The 12093-nt window shown below is 50.1% G+C and overlaps 1 protein-coding gene across 1 annotated transcript in view; it reads left to right on the forward strand.

The window, feature by feature from the left end:
• ELMO1 (engulfment and cell motility 1) overlaps window positions 1–12093 on the forward strand; it is a 333348-nt gene that overhangs the window by 30838 nt on the left and 290417 nt on the right. The gene's annotated exons all lie outside the window — the stretch shown is intronic.

The following is a 12093-nucleotide window of genomic DNA, read 5'->3' on the forward strand; positions in this document are numbered from 1 at the left end:
TGTGTGTGTGTGTGTGTGTGTGTGTGTGTGTGTGTGTGTGTGTGTGTAGAATGCATGCACAAATATGACCTTTGGGTTAATGCTAGTAAAATGCTATAGATAATACTCCTTGTTGATAAAACAAATTATACAGAAGGAGAAATAATGGAGGAAGAACCAATCTAAAAATTATAACCTTGACTATAAATGGCTTGAATTTCTCTATAAAAAAAGAAAAAAATGTGAAGCCAAAAAAACCCCAAACCCCAAAACCATAATATGTTGCTAACAGTAAATACTCCAAAGACAGAAAGATATGTGCACGTTGAAAATGACCAGATGAGGTCATATTTGGGAGGCTTCGGCTGCCCCCGGGAAATCAAAGCAAAGTGGCATTAAAATCGTAGGGCATTAAGAGAGAAAAAACAATCATTCCTGATGGTAGAGACTTGGCCTTTTCTTCTGGTTTGTTTTGTTTTTTTTTTTCCCTCCAATCTTTTGAGTTTTAGTATTTCTTGTTGTATCGTGGCATTACAGCTTTTGATTTGGCCCATTCTGATATTCGAGAAATCTGGCTGTTGGGTTAGACACCTTTTCTTCCAGGCTATTAATTCATCGTGCAGCACTGCCTTCCCTAGCTGTCACGTCATGTATGTAACATGACATTTCAAGTCTTCCTTTATCTCCCCCGGGTGCTGTCAGGGTCCTTGTGGCTGGGTCAGTCTTTTCTCTGAGACTCCTCTTGGCCTTAGGGGGTTAATGTTCCCTCCTGAGTTTACTTCTTGGGCCCCTCTCAGTCCACAGAATTTCTCCAATGTGTTCAGCATTTCCTTCTGTTTACTCATGTCTGGCTGGACGCCTGGTGCTCAGCTCCTTCTGTCCTGTGGCACAGTTTGGGCAGGGCCTGCATGGCCATGAGGCAGCAGCTCCTGCCTTCTGTACGAATTCCTGGATTTTGGTTCATTCTCCCGGAGGCCCACATGGGCTCCAGCCTCTCTGTGATGTTTCACAGGCCCCTGTTGGAGGGTGTTTGTTTTGCTGGTAGCAGGCTTCTTGCCAGACCCCAAGTTCCTGGCTTCCCAGGTATCATGACGGTCCTTTATGGCTCCTCCTGGGTTGGGCACAAGCTGCCTGGTTGTTGCAGCTCAGGCTGGACCCCATCCCTTGTTGAGGCATGGGTGGGCTGCCCTGGCACTCTCTACGCTGGTGTGGCTCTGTGCTCCTGTAGGCTTGTCTCCTGCCTGGGCTCATGCATGGGCTCACTGGGTCCCAAAACAGGTGCTGGTCTGGCTTTGTGTCCTGTGAAGGGTTCAGGTGCTGGTGGATGCCTTGCTTTCTCCCTTGTCTGGTTTCCCAGAGCATAAGAATTCTGGTTCTCCTTCCATGCATTTCTGAACTGGATGGAGGCACATGTAACTTTCCTTGGCTTTCTTTATCATTGTTCTCCCTGGTGCATTTTTAGAGATTTATTGGGGTGTTTATAGGTAATGTGGGCTTCCTTAGGTCCCCACACACTGCTGTCTTCCCACAATTCCCAACACTATCATTCTTTTTTTTAAATTTTTTAAAAAAAATTTATTTTTGGTGAGGCATTTGGGGTTAAGTGACTTATCCAGGGTCACACAGCTGATGTCAAGTGTCTGAGGTCATATTTGAACTCAGGTCCTCCTCCAGGGCCCGTGATCTATCCACTGCGCCACGTAGCTGCCCCGACACTACCATTCTTAAAGAGACTCTTGACGATGAGTGAATTAAGTACACATACTCTCAATAGTAGGGAAAATACATTTTATTGGAAATTAATACTAAATAGCACAGTTACAAAAACAATTCTAGTGGCCGACTTCAACATCCCACTAATAGAATATGAAAAATCAAATAGGAAAGAAGCCAAAAAGAAATTACATCCATGACTAGAATGCTGAAAAATGTGCATTTCAAAGATATATGGGAAGAACTGAACCGAAAAAGTAATGAATAAATTGTCACTTTCAATATTCACTGCATATTTCAAAAATTAATCATGGAATAGGGGCATTGATTTTCGACGTCTTTATCCATCATACTACAATGAAAATAATGATAAATATGTTAGATGAAGATTAAAATTACTTGCTTAATAATGCTTGAGACAAAGACTAAATTATAGAAATAATAAAAAAAAGTATTAAAGGTAATGATAGGTATAGGATATATAAAGATTAATGGGATAGGACAGAGGAGAAGTAATATCCCTGGCCACTTACATTAATGAGAAGGGAAAGTAAGGCCTTTATTTGCCCATTTCTCTTAGCTGCATTAAGAACGCAGTGTCCAAAACGGGGGAGATTTAGGTATCCCCTGCCCTTTCAGGCCAACGTGTTAGTGTTGTATCTGGTGCCAAATTTTAGGAACAATATTGTATTGTCAGGTTGGGGTGAGTGCATCCAGAGGAGATCCCGGGAAGGAGTGGGGAGAGCATGCCACAGCAGACGCTTAGCTGAAGGAAGTGAGGGGTGCTCTGCCTGGAGGAGAGAAGACTTCAGAGCAAGCTGAGGGATGTCCGTCAGGCGGAGGAGGAGTGGCTTTTTCTGCTTGGTCCCAGAACACGGAACCAGGCGCAAGAGCAGAGGTGGTGGCGGCTGAGAGGCGAGGGTGTGGCTTATTTGAGGACCATCCCAGGTGCTGTGGGCCTGTGGATGTGCTAGGGAACCATCCTCCCGCTTCATGCTCTCAGACTTGAAACATTCTCATTTTCTAGAGAGAGGATTAGATGGTCTCTGAGGCCCCTTTCAGTTGAGAGAGCCTGTGACGCTGTAGGCCTGCTGAAATTTAAAAAACGTTTTTCAAGTCTTAAAGATATTTTAAGTTTGCTGCTTAAAAAATGAGACCAGCAGCCCAGCGCAGGATGGAGCAGGAGAGCTGCTGTTAGGACCCGGCTCAGCATAGAGCCCTGGGCTGGCCACTGCCCTCTCTGAGCCTTGGTCTTCTTCTCTGTAAAACAAGGATTTGAGTCTAAATGGCCTCAAGGTCTCCTCCAGCTCTAAATCTATGGTTACATTGTCCTAATTATCACACTGAACTCAAGTACTCAACTTGACAGCAACAGAATTAAAAGAGAAATTAATGTAAAATTGATTTAATTAACAAATTTAAAAAAGAACTATTTTAAGGTCACTATCTTTTATATGATATTTACATTATTACTCTGTTAAGTCGCTAATCTCTCAGCCCAGCTGGGCGAATCTGAGACAGTTTCCTCGTCTGTAAAATGGGGCTGGGGGTGGGGGTGGGGCATGACTGACCGGACCTGATGCTGCGGGGGAGGCTGTGGAGGAGCTCCTTTGTCACCCTTACAGGCCCTCACACGGGAAGCCACTGTCCTTGTTATTGGTCGATCCAACCTCCTGTTTTTACAATCGTGAGAAACTTGAGGCTCGCACTGTGTAAGGGATTTGCCCACGGCCACAGCAGTTACACGTGACATCTGTCACTGGGCACCGAATGCAGCACATCTCATGGTGCTTGATCATGACCCCCGCAGTGCCTGGCATGGTGCTGTGCTCAAGTTGAATGAATGAATGAATGAATGAAGGCACAACTTGGGCTCCAAAGAGGAGAACACTGCCCCCAGGCCACGGCTGACCCATCCAGCCTCGCCCAGGGAAGCGGCCAGATGATGGGCTCAGCTCCAATAAAGATGGCACCTCACGACAGCTGCCACGGCCCCTGGGGTGACCGCTTAAACAAGGGTGGGGTGTGACACAAGGGGTGCTCGGCTCCAGATGCATAGCTTTTCTAGGCGTCGCTGGCCCGCCCTTGCCCTTCCCAGCCCAGATTTAATGATTTGCCTGTGGGGTTGCCCACCATTTGATGACTGGGGGGTTGGGTGAGCCCTGGGGTGACAGGAGGCTAACGAGCTGCCCTTTGTCTTGTCTGAATGATGAAATGAAGGCCTGTGTGGAAGGCCACTGACCTCAGGGCAAGATTGTTCTATTCCTGCTTCCACTGTCCCCTTCCATCCAAGGCCTAAGCGATGGCGTGGCCCCCAGAGGGACCAGCTGATTCACTACGATTTATGCTGGAAGCGACCCCGGGCAGATCATTCTGTGTCCTTGAGCCTTGGTTTATCTGTCTATAAAACAGACATAAAAAGTTATGCTTTCTACCAAAGGTTTATTGTGAGGGCTTAATGCGATCCTGCCTACATAAACCTCTGAGCTCCAGAAATTCTGGAAATCATTGGGCTGATCGAGAAATTGTCTCTCTCCGTCGGCTCTCTATAGTCTGGGAAAATTGGGGGCTCGGCTAGCCCATCTTCGTGGCTTCTTCTGGCTGAATGACCCAGTTCAGTCAATCAGTAAGCATTTATTAGGCACCTACTGTGTGCCAGGCGTCATGCTGGGAACACACAAACGAGATGAAGCAGTGCACGGCCCTAAAGGGGCTTCCGTCCTGTTTCCTGCCCCCCACATAGCCGAGCTCCCTCCAGGGCTCTGTGATGGGTGCTGCTCTCTTGGCCTAGACTCTCACTTGCTCCCTCGACATCCCCTGAGGTGCTCGACTTAGGCACCCTCTCTCCTCTGTGGACATTGGCTCCAAGGATTAGCCCGAGGCTCCCCTGATCTACGAGACCTTCTTTGAGCCGCCTGGTCCCTCCTCACTCAGAAGACCCTCAGCATTTTGTAGCTTCCCTCTGACTGCTGGTCACACTCGGCCCTGAGGAGCTGTTCAACTGGGCGCCGGGCATTTCCTTGCTCTGGGCCTCCATTTTCCCAGCCCTAAAATAGGGGCGCTGGACTGACTAGAGGTCTGGAAGCTATTTTCCAGAGCTAGGATTCTCTGAGTTTATCACACACACACACACACACACACACACACACACTCACACATGTACACATGCACACTCAACACATGCACACACATGCACACAAACTCATACGTGCCCTCCTACGCTCACACACTCATATACATACACTCATGCACACATACACACACACACGCACACATTCACACACGCATACATGCACGCACTCATACACATTTATGCACACATGCACACATACACACACACTCATTCCTACACACACTCATATATATACACATACACACACTCATACACACATACACTCAGACCCATATATATGGTGAATTTTTTTTTTCTGTGACTTTACCAATGTACATCTTTTCTCCAGTGCTTACCCCAAAGCCCAGCACATAGTAGGCACTTAATAAATGGTTATTGGCTTCTCCACTAAATCATGGCATTATGGCAACATTAGGTGTCACCTCTATGTCACCAAAGATACAAGAGGAGCTCTATCAGTGATTGGTAAGTTAAATTCAGGAGAGGTAGGGGAGAAGGCTGGCTTATGTTTTCATAGGAAACTCTTGGCTCAGGGAGCTGAATGACGAAAGAAAAGACCTTCTGGGCTGTATTCCTACTGTGTGAGTTCCTACTGTAAGATTTTTTTTAAATGCAGCCCTCTGGCTTCATCTGTGTAGGGAACTCACGGAGTGGAAACGTCTTCCATGGACCCTGATCAACAGCTGAACTGTAACTTGGAGTTTCAGAAGGTTTTCTAGGGCACGGAGAAGTTAAACAGCTTGTCCAAGGTGTCAGGGGTGAGACTTGAACACAGGCCTTCCTGGCTCTGAGATGAGTCTCCGTTCATTATGTCATGCTACCTTAGCGAAGAGCAGGAAGCGGGCGATGCGTGGTGTGAACATTTCCCCGTTTGGGGCCGTCTGGGGGGCTTGGTTCCCCCTCAGTACTAGTGCTGCCCGTTCCCTCCTTTCGCTCACGAGGAGTTTAGGAAACCCGAAGGCCCCGGCCGTCGCCAGCCCGCTCTAGTCAGGCCCCTAGGTTGCGTGTGTGGGCCGGATGGCCTCCTCTGGGAGGTGAGACTGCCCCTCTTGCTCTGCCTGGGGCTTGGCCTCGACGTTCTCTCCGGTCACCGTCAGCTTCCAGATGTGCTTATTCTAGTCCCTCCTCTTTTCTCTCCCCACATTACTTCAGGTACGTCCGTATAAGGGAAAATTTTCAAGGTCACGCGCACCCTCGATTGTCGGTGTTTGTGGGCTTTCCGCTGAGCGCCGGCAGGGTCGAAAGCTCCCAGTTTGTTCTCTTGCTTCTAGGAAACAAAACGAGGGTAGACTTTGAGGCAAGATTCCATTAGGTGAATGAAAGAACAGGGAGGAAGAAACAAAGAGGGAAAGCAATGAAAACGTGGCTTTTGGTAAGGGTAGGGGAGTCTGTGACTGATGGGGTTGGCGACAGCTGCCAAATGCATGGCACACAGATACTGAATGTAGTCTGCAATCCTGTGCCCTTTTCCCCAAGGTAGGCCTATTCTCCTGAGTTTCTTGTTCCTTTTTAATTCTGCCATCTAGCAGAAAGTGCCCATTCCCCAGGCACTAACTGAGAAAATCTCCTTGCTTGTGCTGTGTACTTTTGGGAACCTGCTATGCCCTGGCAGGGCATGTCACAGAGGACATGGCCTTGTGCCCCAAACTGTGGCCCCTCTTTCTCTTCCCACGGACATTCCACTGTAGCTTAGCTACAAGTGCGCTTCGTATCGCCCCCTGGGATTTCATTCAGTCTGAAACCTTGAAGAGAATGCAGACAGTCATGCAAAGGAGAGGCGAAGGTTTTCCATCTGAAATAAATCTTGGAGATGATGAAATAGTGGATGAGCATAACAAAGCAGAATCTGGCCCTAGCTTAGTCAAATAAACACTTTCATTTGCAACAAGAGCCTGGGAAGGCCTGGCCTGCGCTGCACAGGCCTCTGCCACATCACCTCTTCTGGAGCCAGGCCCAGGACAGAAGCTGGGCCCTTGCCTCCTGAGCGGTTGAACAGGAAGAGCTGTACTGTGGATGTCTGAAACAAAGCAATTGTCTGCTTTGATGAGGGGACCGAGCTGGTGTGTGAGACAGCTGCCAGTGAAGAAAGGAAAGGCCTTAGGAACCTTTCTGCAAAATACATTCATGTGATCTATGCAGACATTGAGCTGCTGAGATCCATCTCCTGTAAAAAATCCAAACCCCGCAGAGACATCCTCTGGAGAGGGCCTCCTTTGAGTGGTAGTGAGATGCGGCCTCCTCTGAAGGCAAATACGGCAGGCGGGAGGCGGGGAGGGAGGCTGTGGCAGGCGGGCGGGGGGGGGGGGGAAGAGGCAGCAGGGGTTTTCATGGGTTCTCTCATCACCTTTTACCTTTGTTTCCCATGGCTTGACAGTATTTCCAGTATAGTGTGATGCATACATTAGGTGCTTAATAAATGCTCATTGATGGAAGGAATGTGCTTTCATTATATATGGTATCTATTTTCTCCACTACCACACCCCACCCATTTTAAAGGACTAGCATTAGGCTTGCTTCATCGTGGGTGGTGGATGAGGTTTCCTGGGTTGGCCTGGGTTGCTGGGACTGGGAAAGTGATGAGAATGAATAACTGACCTTCCTAATTATGTTATGTGCTTTGTTTCATTTGAGCCTGACAACAGCTTTGGGAGGGAGGTCTTTCATCTCCATTTTACAGATAGGGACACTGAGGCTTGGTGGGGTGGGGGTTGGGGTGGGGGAGGGTATAGTAAGAAGCAGAGTGGTTTAGGAGCAAGAATGCTGAGGTCAGAAGACCTGGGTTTGAACCCTGCCGCCTGTGTGACCTTGGGCCAGTCACTTTGCCAGTGTGGACGTCCTCAGTTTCCCTGACTGTAAAATGAAAGCGCTGGACGTGATGACCTCTAAGGTCCCCAGCCCAGGTCTTCCTGACGCTCAGTCCAGCATCTCCACAGAGGCAGAGGAGTGTGTCCGGGATGCAGAGGTGACTCTTTCTCACTGGGTTGTCTGCCATGGGAAGAGTTGCGGGTTTTGGAGGGGGAGTCTGGAGAAGAAATGTGCTTCTTCTGGACACCCCCCTCTCTGTTTTCTCCGATGCCTGCAGGGATCGTGGTGGGGAGGGGGGCAGACTCTCAGTGTTCACTGAAGCAGGGCCAGGGCCGCCTGGGTCCTGCTTCTTTAACGGAATCCCCCAACCTGGGGTCCCTGCTTGGGGCTGTGTCTGTTTCCTGAAAAAATCATCCTGCCCAGTGTGGATGGGCTCTTGAACGAGGTGGTTTAGGACCAGGGGAACCCTTTCCTCATTGGTGATGTCAACTGTCCTGGGCTGGGAGGGGGCATGCCCTGGTTGGCCAGGGCAGGGGCGGGGGAGGGGGACACACAGAGCTTTTGAAAATCATCTCAAGAGCTTCGCTTGTGTTGATGTACTTTTGTGAGGACGTGGCTACATGGGGCAGTAGAGAGCCAGAGACCTGGGTTCAAATCTTGCCTCAGAGATTAACCAGGTGAGTGAGCCTGAGCAAGTCACTTAAAATTGAAGTGCCTCAGTTTCCTCACTTGTAAAGTGAGGGGGTTGGATCTTTGACCTTCAAATTTCCTTCTGCATCTGGCACTAGGACACTACAACTGGTTGGGGCGCTGGATCCTGGAGGGTCTGGGCCCCTCCACCCTTAGGCCCCAGTCTGTTGGATTGTGCAAGGGGTCAAGCTTCCTGGGGGGCGGGCTGGAGCGGTGGAGTGGCCAGAGTCCGAGGGCCTTCCTTCCCAGCTGGGAGGTGAGGTCAGAGTCCGCGGAGGCAGGCTCAGGACAGGGGAGGGAGCCAAACATCTCATGGTCACTTTGTCCCAGGACATTTTGCAATCATGTTCTTGGCTTGCCTTAGCCAGAGAGAATGGCAGCGTGAAGCTGATTTAATTCATCTAAAGAGCGATGCTTGGGACTCCTCCTTGGCCCCGGGGCTCCTGGGCAGCAGAGGCACCCCTACAGAGCCCCTGAGACCTGGGCAGCGTCGGCACTGCAGCCAGCACGCCGATGCCGCAGATGCCTAATTATGCCCAACCTCAACCATGCAACGTCATGGGCTGGGCAGCCAGCCCAGGCTGGCGGGCGCTGCTCAGTCATCCTCGGAGGCAGCATCAGAATGGGCCATAAATGGTATCCTGGGGTCCCAGCCATCCTTTGGGCATGAGAATCAGAGGACCTGAGTTCGAATCTCCTTTCTGACTCTTGCTACTGCTGTGACCTCAAGGAATTCGGGGCCGCAGCTCACTCATCTCACTCATTGGACTTAGCAGTGTCTAAGGGCTGTTCTGCACTAATCTATGAACAGTCCAATAGTGGATTGAATGAAAGGTGGGAGCAGGAGTCAGGAAGACATGAGTTCAAATCAAATGTGACGTGGGACAAGTCTGAGCCTCACCATTCTTTTCTGCCAGTGGAAGAGGTGTACTCCTGAGAATCCCTCCCAGCTCTGGGCCTGTGATGTTGTGTGAGCTTAGCCAAGGAGACCTCCCTCAGTTTACCCATCTGTAAAATGCCAGCATTGCTTTCTAGGATTCTAGCAGATTCCTTCTTAACGTGGAGGGCCACGGGTATTTGTGAGTCCTTGGCCCAGCTCTGCTCATTATTCTTTGCCAGTGAGTTGGATGAAGGTCCAGCCGGTGAGCTCATCACTCCTGCAGATACCGTGAAGCGGGGGAGGATGGCTAGCAGAATCCCAGACGTCTCCACTGGTTAGAGCAAGGGGCAGTGAAGGAAGAAGATGGACCCGTGGTAGGGAGAAATGCAGTCTGATACAGGAGTCAAAACCCCCACTTCTCTGGGCCTTCCATCCCCCTCACTGCCCTCGGGCCCTGCTGAAACTCATCCTGGTGTTCATGAGCACAGCTTCTCTGGAAGTGCCCCACAAGAAGGGAGGGGTCCACGCCCTGGGGTCTGCCAACTTCAGAACGCGTGATGCTCAGAGGAGGACGAAGATCCAGGCCTGGAGCTGGGCAGGAGACAGGGCCAGAGGCCTGGCGTGCACCCCAGCCCCAGTGAATGAGGATGAATGGGCAGGAGGTCCTGATAGGGAGGAGCGCGTGGGCACGACGATTTCTAGGGGTCTTCTAGCTCCTTATCTTGTGTGTATGCCTTTGACCCTTTCTCTGTTCCCTGCCCCCATTCTGTGGGCTCCTCCAGGGGAGGCTCAGTCAGGGGGACTTTGGGAAATACCAGTAGCAGCCCGTATGGACTGGCAGATCCGCAAAGGGCTCAACAAATCTTATCTCATTTGATGCTTGCAATAGGCCTGCAGATTAGGTGTGATCGCCCCTATTTTATAGGAGAGGAAACCGAGGCCAAACAATTTAGGTCACAGAAGGAGTAAGTGTCTGAGGTACAGCTGACTCCCAGTCCAGGGCTCTCACCACCCGGCCACCTTATTCCCTTCTAAATAGTGACGGAAAACCTGTCATTTTATTTACAGAAAACATGTTCTTTCTCTGTGGTATTTTATGCATTGAATGAATTTAAGGGGCATAGTTGCTAAGTCAGACCAATCTGTCAGGATATTTGTGCTATTTTTAATAAAGCTTTTTGTCAGAGAGCAGCTGCATGTCATTCAGTGATGGCACTGTGACCTTTCTGCCTTGGTCTCCCTTGTGAACTCTCTGCCCACCTCACTGTCCCCGTCCTGTGCCTATCTACTTTATCCACAGACAGCCCAGCTCAATAAACCACTTCCTCACTGGTGGCCTTTTTCATCCTCTTTGTTTGCCGTGAGTGACTTGTGAGGCCCCTCTCTTCTCATTTGGGAGTCCCATGGCTTCCTGGGATTTGATGCTGCCGTCTTCCATGTGGATGGCTCTCCGGACGTCATCTCCATCCATAAGGATTCCCTCTTCCATTTCAGTTCTGGATAATGCACAGACAAGGGCAAACATCACTGTCAAGCGTGTGTGAGTCTCTGATTTTTGCTCCCCTCTATCCTAAAACTCAGAGTATTGTAGAACAAAGCTGTCTCGAAGCCTCTGCTAAAGAGCCTCATGGTCTCATCCCACGCAGGACGCTGTGGGATCTCAGGCTGGATTCTCTCCCAGAGTCAATTTCTGCCTTTTGTAAATTAGCAAGCGGCAAGCGTGTGTCTCCGTCTGTCAGGGCGATGTGGACAGAGGGGCCGGTCCTGTTCGTTTCTCCCAATGTCCCCTTGCTCCCCTGAAGAGCCTTCTCCCCAGGATTTTATAGACAGGTGGAAGGAGACCTGTTAGGAGCCGCCGATGACCCCTCGATGGTCTCTGGAGGATGACAGTCCTGGCCGGTAGTTGTCCCATGTGCCCCCTCCTCCACATGTCCTGGATGACCTGAGAGAGCTTCAGTCATTTTGCGTGGTCCCTCTCATTCAGCGGCTCCCCTCTGTCTCAGTCTGATGGAGCTGTCACTTGGACTTGACCGTTGTCCTCTGGCACATCTTGCTAATGCATTTACAAATTAAACTCTGGTCATCCGTGGACGTGGTTCTCTCTTCTTGGCAGAGCTCACGTGTTTGCCAGCTCAGAGGGTTTCCTGGCTCTCTAGGGGACGCACCCTGCAGCTATGAGTTGTTGGTCGCAGGGAGCCTGGGGAAGGGACGACTTTGTCATGGGCTGTCACATGGGGGAAAGGCCAGGCTTGCTCTCCTTGGCCCTGGAGGAAAGGGAAAGCTGTCCAGAGGGGTCATGGGCCGCCTCTTGCCCAAGGGAGGACCATTTCCTGGGTGACTTTAGAAGGGCTCCTGTGGGTGCAGGAATGCTCTGGTTGACGCCCGAGGGCCCTCCTAATGAAGAGTCTGAGATTCAGTCACGATAATCCAGACATATTAGCACAGTGACTCCAGGAGCAGAGCATCGCAATTCTAGTCAGTCAGTCAATAAGCATTTATTATGCTCCTACTGGGTGCCAGGAACTGTGCTGAGCGCCATGGTTACAAGGACAGAAGACAGTCCCTGCCTGCCTGGATTGCACAGTCTTGCCAAACAAACAGGGCCCTTAGCACTGTGCCTGGCACACGGTAGGCACTAAATAATGTTGATTGAATTAATTGCTGTAAAAATACTCGCTATTACTTACCAGTAGAATGTCATCTCCCGGAGGGCAGGAATTTCTTCATTCAGTCTTTGTATCTCCAGGCTTTAGCACAGCGCCTGGCCCAGAAATGCTGGTTATTCGGTTGTTTGATGGAGGTTGGTCGAAAAACATTCATTGAAGCCAGAATTGGAAGTTACCTAGAGTAACCAGACAGACCAGACCACGTGCTTACTGAGCCAGGTGCTCCA

The sequence above is a fragment of the Vombatus ursinus genome, unplaced genomic scaffold (assembly GCF_900497805.2).
Source record: "Vombatus ursinus unplaced genomic scaffold, bare-nosed wombat genome assembly UNPS02014817.1, whole genome shotgun sequence".
NCBI classification, from domain to species: Eukaryota; Metazoa; Chordata; class Mammalia; order Diprotodontia; family Vombatidae; genus Vombatus; species Vombatus ursinus.